The sequence below is a fragment of the Rhineura floridana genome, chromosome 18 (assembly GCF_030035675.1).
Source record: "Rhineura floridana isolate rRhiFlo1 chromosome 18, rRhiFlo1.hap2, whole genome shotgun sequence".
NCBI lineage: Eukaryota > Metazoa > Chordata > Lepidosauria > Squamata > Rhineuridae > Rhineura > Rhineura floridana.
In genome coordinates, this window is record NC_084497.1 from 16,888,558 (window position 1) to 16,896,265 (window position 7,708).

The window sequence follows — 7,708 nt, forward strand, 5'->3', positions numbered from 1 at the left end:
TGCACAACCTTCCAGGGGCCACATGCAAATGGTGGGTAGGGATCAGGGCTGTGGAGTCGTTACGCCAAACCTTCAACTCCGACTCCTCTATTTTTCTACTGTCCGACTCCGACTCCAACTCCTTCATAAATAGCAAATGTATATTAACTAGTAATAACAAATTTACTGTAGTAAAATGGCAGCACAAGGCATTTCATCACCACCACGTGAATCATCAGGCTAGATTGACAGAACAATAAAATATATTTATTTGATTAAAATTTCTGAGCCAGAAAACTTTCCTAAATTCCTATGAAAGTTTTTATTTTGAAACCGGAGTTGGTACGTTTCTACCGACTCCAACTCCACCCAAAATTGCTTCCGACTCCGCGACTCCAACTCCACAGCCCTGGTAGGGACGGAAAGATCTGGCTGTTTCAGTTCTCTCTGTCATTTTTCCAATGTTAAATTCAGTTCCCTACGTTTCTACAGCGATCTGTGAATTTTTTTTTTAAATCCTCATGAAAATTCTCCACCGTTTTAGTGCAAATTTCTCCAAATAAACACATTTTTATAGGCAGTTTTGACAAAGGTACACATTTTTTGCAAGCCATTTCTCATCATTTCATGCTTTTTGCATGTTATTTTCATGCATGTGTACATTTTTATGCACCCTTTCCCCTAATATATGCATTTTTGTAAATGCTGTTTAGTTGGCAAACTACATCCCAAAATTCTAATAAATGTGAATTTCAAAGGATGGCTGTGTTTTCATTCTCAGACTGTTTCGGACATTGTGCAAACTGAATCCAAATTCTCACCCATCCCTAGTGGTGGGTGGAGCCAAAGGCAAAAGTGGGCAGAGCAATGCATGTAAATTTTACCTTTGTACAATAGGCTGGTTTCTACACACACCTGCACACCCCTCTCTCTTTTTGCACCTGGCCCTGCCCATCACTGGCAAGTTGTCCAGAAGGGAATGTGGCTCTTGGGCTGAAAGAAGTTCTCCACTCCTGAACTGCATGTATTCCCCAACTGTTCCTGTTTACCTGGCCCTTAGCCCTATTGAATCACAATCCTTATTTTCGCCTTTTGGACATCCCCATTATTAAAATGTACAAGTGTGAGATGCTGGAAGACTTCTTCTTTGGGATCCAGCCCTTTTCTGGCTATTGGGGATTGGGTGCATCTTGTCTTAAGCGTATATCCATCCAAACACCTGTGGTTGAACACAAAGGCACAGGGCCAGGGCCGTGTTAGACTCTGCAAAGGCCAAAGAGTGTTTTGAACAGCTGACAGATTGCCTATAGTGTTTTCCAACATATATCACTGAACAGCAACTTGATAACATACCATTAAATTAAAAATATTGAAAATCAACATCTGTAATTGTAATGGATAGAGCAGGGGTTCACAGACGGTGATCCATGGACCACCAATGGTCTGTGAGCTTCATTCAGGTGGTCCATAACGTGTGTCCGTATTAACTATTCATATTGATTTTAACTGTATTTTATTTCTTCTATCGTATTACAATTTGAATCCCACAGAATACGATATCTAAGAATAGATGCAATTATAATATAATTAAAAATCAAAGATCTAGCACAATGCATTACAACTGTTACAATGGGCAGAAAAATCAAATTTAAGTGGTCTGCCAAGACCCTCAGCAATTTTCAAGTGGTGTGAGGGGAAAAATGTTTGGGTTAGAGTGTTGACTAGGACCTGGAAGACCAGGGTTCAAGTTCTACACCCACTTGATTAGTGGGGGCTGACTTCTGAGTAAAATGAATAGGGTTAGGTGGTTAGCTACTGCAGCTAAAATCTTACCTCCTCGGTACAGTTAACTGTTACATATGTAAGAGACCATAGCACATCTATAGAGAAAACAGCAAATGTTACATTATGTTTTATTTAAGCTGTGCCTGGCTTATCCCCTGGTACACAGAGAGAACCTCCCTGACCTGGAGCAGTGGATTTAAGTAACATGGATAATAGTCATTGGCTAAAGAACTCAAGAGTTTCTTTTTAATGAAATAAAACCAGCCCTGAAAACTGTAAGTTCCTATTACTCAGGAAAAAGACATGACAGGTAGAGAAAAACAAGAAACCAGAAAGTTAGAAAAAGGAGTATTTTATATTATATGTTCAGTTCTAAATACTGTAGCAGGAAGTTCCACAAGTTCCTCTAGTATTGCACTGGTGCAGGGGCTCAGCCATTCACACAAAGTATCTTTAAGTTTCTTGGATTTTATAAAAGGAGGGATTTGCTCAGAAATCCTTCTCCTTTTGATCAATCACATCTACACAGGACAAGAAGCTGTTCTATCTCCCCGCTGAAATTGGGACTGGAAGGGTGCTACAGCCCTACACATGCCCTGCTAATTGGATTACCAATGCCTAGATGTCTGTGTTAGAGAGTTTGGAAGTAATTAGTTACAAAAAATGAATTACTTGTGATTCATTACTTTTTTGAGGAACGAGTGGGTAATTCCTTTACATTTTGATTGTAATAGGAGTAATTTTATTACTTTTGTGGAGTAATTGTAATGTTTCCAGCATTACTTTTGGGGGGGGAGCAGGGGAAGTCTTCTGCTCCTCTGATTTGTGGATGAAAATCATGTGCCTCAAACTGGGCTTCTGTGCAGCGTCGCTCTTCCCTTGTGCTCTGTGGGTGGGTAGGAGGCGACAAGGGAGGAGGCGGAGAGTGAGACGGGGTGGAGTGGAGAAAACAGTTGTTTAACAAAATGGACGGTGGTAGTGAAGAATGGAGTGGAGGGAAAAAGGAGCCGGAGGGCAAGAACATGGATAGAGGAGGAGAAGGAGGCAGCAGCAGAATGTAGATAAAGAACTGTGGAGGTGAAAGATGACAACGTGTGTGTGTATATATGTGTGTGTGAATACTGTGTTTGCACTTGGCACACAAAGCGGCCTCTGCCGCCCTCCCTGGTTAATTGGCTGCATTTGCAGAGTTAAAACTTTTTTGCATCTCGGGAAAATGTTTGCTTCGGTGCGTGTCCCTTAGTTGGTGGCAGGGAAGAGTCCAGGAGGTGGTTAAGTGAGAGAGATTATGCTTGCTGGCTGAGTGTGCACTTGGTCTGATGTGCAAAGATCTGAGCAGTGGCCTCTGTCTCCCTTACCACCTCCCTTACCAGCAGAGAGACAACTACTGCTATCTTATGGATAAGAAGAATTATTCTACTACCCCCTGTATGTGTGTGTGTATTTTTAATGTTGTTTTAGGTGACTTAGGTGTGCAGCAGCCAAGGCCAGCATCTTGTAGGCACTCTAGATTTAAGTCTAATTGTAGTGATTACTTTTGAGTAACGGTAAAGTAATCAATTCCGTTCAGAACAACTGTAATTGTAATCGTAATTTATTCCTTTTTGGGGCCATGTAGCAGTAATTGTAATTTATTCCTTTTTAAAACTAATCTTCCAAGCTCTGCTGTGTTATCGACTACTCTCCAGCTCTCCCCATCATAAAAGAAAAAGAAAGTAACATCTGGTTCTTTTCAGCTAAGCTTTTTGTTTTTGTTGTTGCTGTTGCTATGTGCCTTCAAGTCGATTACGACTTATGGTGACCCTATGAATCAGCGACCTCCAACAGCATCTGTCGTGAACCACCCTGTTCAGATCTTGTAAGTTCAGGTCTGTGGCTTCCTTTATGGAATCAATCCAACTCTTGTTTGGCCTTCCTCTTTTTCTACTCCCTGCTGTTTTTCCCAGCATTATTGTCTCTTCTAGTGAATCATGTCTTCTCATTATGTGTCCAAAGTAGGATAACCTCAGTTTCATCATTTTAGCTTCAAGTGACAGTTCTGGTTTAATTTTTTCTAACACCCAATTATTTGTCTTTTTCGCAGTCCATGGTATGCGCAAAGCTCTCCTCCAACACCACATTTCAAATGAGTTGATTTTTCTCTTATCTGCCTTTTTCACTGTCCAACTTTCACATCCATACATAGAGATCGGGAATACCATGGTCGGAATGATCCTGACTTTGGTGTTCTGTGGTACATCATTGCATTTGAGGACCTTTTTTAGTTCTCTCACAGCTGCCCTACCCAGTCCTAGCCTTCTTCTGATTTCTTGAGTATTGTCTCCATTTTGGTTAATGACTGTGCCGAGGTATTGATAATCCTTGACAAGTTCAATGTCCTCATTGTCAACTGTAAAGTTACATAAATCTTCTGTTGTCATTACTTCAGTCTTCTTGACGTTCAGCTGTAGTCCTGCTTTTGGGCTTTCCTCTTTAACTTTCATCAGCATTCGTTTCAAATCATTACTGGTTTCTGCTAAGAGTATGGTATCGTCTGCATATTATTATTATTATTATTATTATTATTATTAAATTTTATTTATACCCCGCCTTTCGGCCAAAGGCCCTCAAGGCAGCTTACAAAGAAAAATAAACACAGGTATAAAATACAATAAAAATACAATAAAAACTATATAATTTACAAAACTTAAATAACAAATAACATTATCATAATGTTGTTAATTAATAATTTAATATCTTAAATTATTGATGTTTCTCCCTCCAATTTTCACACCTCCTTCATCTTGATCCAATCCCGCTTTCCGTATTATATGTTCTGTGTATAGATTAAACAAACAGGGTGATAAAATACTCCCGTCTCACACCCTTTCCGATGGGGAACCAATCGGTTTCTCCATATTCTGTCCTTACAGTAGCCTCTTGTCCAGAGTATAGGTTGCGCATCAGGACAATCAGATGCTGTGGCACCCCCATGTCTTTTAAAGCATTCCATACTTTTTCATGATCTACACAGTCAAAGGCTTTGCTGTAGTCTATAAAGCACAGGGTGATTTTCCTAAAGGGGGCTTTTTGTTTTAATTAAAATAATTATAAGTTCTTGCTCTTATCTCCTTAATAGGAGCTAATTATTTTGTAATAAGCCCTTATCAGCCCAACACTGGACACCTTCAAGAGGCGGCTGGACAGACACCTGTCAGGTATGCTTCCTCTTCTCCCAGGCATTTTAGCGTGTGTTTTTAAATTGTTTTTAATTTTTTTTAAAAAATTGTGTTTTTAAATTTTTTGTGTGTTTTTAAATTTGTATATTTGTTTTTATTGTTTTTAATTGCTGTAAACCACCCAGAGAGCCTTGGCTATGGGGCGGTATATAAATGTAATAAATAAATATATAACTTGGATTCCTGCATTGAGCAGGGGTGTTGGACTCAATGGCCTTATAGGCCCCTTCCAACTCTACAATTCTATGATCAAATTTTCAGATAATTTAAATGAATAAATATAAATAAAAAGATCCAGCCCAGCCCAGTTAATTCTTCAGCAGTATGCCACTAGAGGCAGTGACAGACCCAAGGCTCAGAAAATGTGCTTTTTCCTGCTTCTGCAAATCTCACAAATTGAATAAGTAAGTTTTCAGTATTTTTCTCTCTTGTGTGTAAGGGTCAGACAGGTTTACATTTTGAAGGGGGCAGTGTTTTGCAAACCTTCCCAATTTGAAGCTTTAATCCAGTACTTGCTTTTCCAGAGTAAACATACCCAGAGTCAACCCCATTGAATTCAATAGGATTTCCTTTTGAGTAGACATGGTTAGAATTGTGCTGTAAATTGATGGGGCTTTTGAGTGAACATAGCAAAGAATTGTGTTTGTGTTGTACTGTATATCTTTCTCTCCCCCTCCAATCCTATTTTTAAAGCAGTTAGGCAGGGCTTACTTAGGTATCACTGTTTTTATTATGTAGGAAACTAATACTGATTTTATTTTTAAAAAATGTTCTGCAATCATCAATTGGTTTTGACAATAAATTATTATATGGGGTGTATGTATTTTTACATCTCCAGTGTGTGTCAGTATATGGGAATCTTTTCAATAACCCTGCGAGGTAGGGTTGCAGTCTGGAAACCAAGGCAGCTCACAATAAGAAATAAATCCCTTTAAAATCCAATAACCAAACAAGTATAACCAGTTGCAAAACAGCTTAAAGTGGCATGATTCTGAATTTTGGGTTGCGTGAATGAAGTTGTTTATCACTTGAGGTTGCAGTTCTGTCCCTGTTTGAGTAAGCCCCACTGAATACTTTGGGACTTGCTTCTGAATAAACAAATGTAGGATTGCACTATCAATAGCTTTACAGGTTGTGTAAATAATAAACATATTTGATAGTCATGCTTATATAAATATTTCTTCATACTATGTCCTGATAAGTATCTGATTTCACACTATGGTTTACAATACTTCCCCTCCATTTTAAGGGTGCCCTTCTTCCTTCGGGTGTTCTTGGTTCCTTTGTGTTGTTTTCATCCTGAGGGGCATATTAAGCTGAGATTTCATCCTGAGGGGCAGATTAAGGCGTGTGGCCCATGGTCACCTAGTAAACTTTATAGATAAATGTTTTTGAATTAATTGTATGTGCCAAGCAACTGTGGTTGATGCTTAATGTATCATGCTTAATGACATCACTTGGACCCACCCCATGACATCACTCGGGCACACCCCACACTCAGGCACGCCCCATGACATCACTCGGGCACACCCCCAACATCTCAGGGTTTGGGATGCTTCTGACCTGGCAACTCAGATTCTGTCCCCCGTCCCCCCCCCCCCAGTGCCAGCCAAACATGCTTTTGGAGTAGTTGCCACCACCCTTCTCACTGAAATGCATCTGTGTATATATTTATTATGGCAGTGGTGAATCCAGACGTTGAACAATGAACTCACAGATTTCATTGACTATGGATTTCAACAACTGGTAAGCTGGCTAGCCACAGAAAAGAAAAGGCAAAAAAAGCTGTACTTGCTTTAACCTGCTGGTTTGAAAAAGAAGGGGAAAGGAAGCCTCAGTCTCGGAGAAGTTCAACAAGCAGCTTGCAAATGCATGCATCTGATTGGCTCAGATTGAAACGCATCCCTATGAGTTGTTGCAGAGGTTCTTCACAGTCCTGTACTGATTCTATAGAACTTTCAGTGCATTTCTGAGGGAGTCCTGATTGGCTAGAGTTTATTCCAAGAGAAATAAAATCAAAATGGAGGGTCGGAGGGGTCCGCTGCCCTCCCTAAGCCACTCCTGCTGGAATGTATTATTTAAGAACATGGGGGTTTTTTACCCCTGGAGACAGAGGTGGCACCGCAGTGATGATTGTGTTTGGCTGTGCTGTCCAAAGATGATTGGCTAGCACAGAAAGACAAAGACAAGTCCAGAGTGTCTGTAAATGTGAGGTAATGTACTGAATATGAATACAAGAAACAGAAGGGACTGGGCTATAGATGGGGGGCTGGGGGATTATTGTAGGCAGTGCCCCACTTGCACTTAGTGAGGGGCTTCCAACTGCAAACATCTAGAAGGCCACAGCTTAGCCACCTTTTCATTCATTCATTCATCATTTTATTTGTATGCTGCCTTTCCACAAAAAAATGTGCTCAAGGAGGCTTATAACAAGAACAGAAATACATCTCACAAACAATTTCTTAATAACAATAATGAAAGAGCAACATAACAACATAATAGCAAGTAAAGACAACTTTTCAATACTGTATTATGAACATCACAAAGCAATCTTTAAAAGCAAAGAAAGAAGTAACAATTAACAGACACACCTCAAAGCCCCTAAGGAAAACCATCTACTATGTCTCCTACAAAACTTTTCCATACACGCTTACCTGGGAGTAAGTCCCATTGAACTTAATGGGGTTCATTTCTCAGTAGAGATGCAGTATATTGCACTGTAAACC